The sequence below is a fragment of the Ciconia boyciana genome, chromosome 2, assembly GCF_034638445.1.
Source record: "Ciconia boyciana chromosome 2, ASM3463844v1, whole genome shotgun sequence".
Lineage (NCBI taxonomy): Eukaryota > Metazoa > Chordata > Aves > Ciconiiformes > Ciconiidae > Ciconia > Ciconia boyciana.
The window spans coordinates 148,492,820-148,493,576 of NC_132935.1; the positions used below are offsets into that span (position 1 = coordinate 148,492,820).

At 61.8% G+C, this 757-nt stretch overlaps 1 non-coding gene across 1 annotated transcript; it reads right to left on the reverse strand.

The window, feature by feature from the left end:
- Positions 1-249: 249 nt before the first annotated feature.
- TRNAN-GUU (transfer RNA asparagine (anticodon GUU)) lies at positions 250-323 on the reverse strand. Its single transcript has one exon. It is a non-coding gene; the product is annotated as a tRNA-Asn (tRNA).
- Positions 324-757: the final 434 nt, after the last annotated feature.

Genomic DNA, 757 nt, shown 5'->3' on the forward strand with positions numbered 1-757 from the left:
GGGCCGGGAGCCATCTCGCCCCGCAGGCGCAGGGGGGCCGCCAGCCGCCGAGCCGTTCGCTGCCAGGGCGGGAGCTGCCTCCGCCGCCGGGGCTGCCGCCGCGCCGCGCCCCGCTCCCCTCCGGGGGCCCCCCGCCCAGAAACGCGCGGCGCCTGCAGGGCCGCCAGCGCTAATCTCACATCCTCCCCCGGCGCACACGCACAAAACGACGGCCGGCTGCAGGGGAAGCGGGCGAGCCAAAAGGGGACACGTCCCTGGGTGGGCTCGAACCACCAACCTTTCGGTTAACAGCCGAACGCGCTAACCGATTGCGCCACAGAGACTCCCGCCAAGAGCCGCCTCCGCGGCGCGACTGATGTGCTGCGGCGCCCTGGGCGGCTGCGCGCCGCGCCGCCTCCTCGCCCCGTCCCGGCGACCTGCGGGCCACCGCGTACCCAAACGGTGCTTACGGAACCCTGCTCCTAAATAATGGGTCTTGCGGCATGCCAAAAGAGGACGGAGAAAACAGTGAAAACGGCGGCTTTTCTTCTTCTAGCCAATATGAAAGACTAATTCCCAAAATCATTGTTCGCGGCAGCGTTCTTCTTCTGGGGAGTAAATTCACGAATCAGAGTTAAAACAGCTTCTTCTTGGCTGCTGCTAATTCGCCCAGTACACATGCAAGCCAAAATGTAATTCCCAAATATCATTGCAAAGTTGCCCTATTCATATATTTAAAAGGTAATTTTAAGTGACTGCAGGGAACAGTTAGACCGTT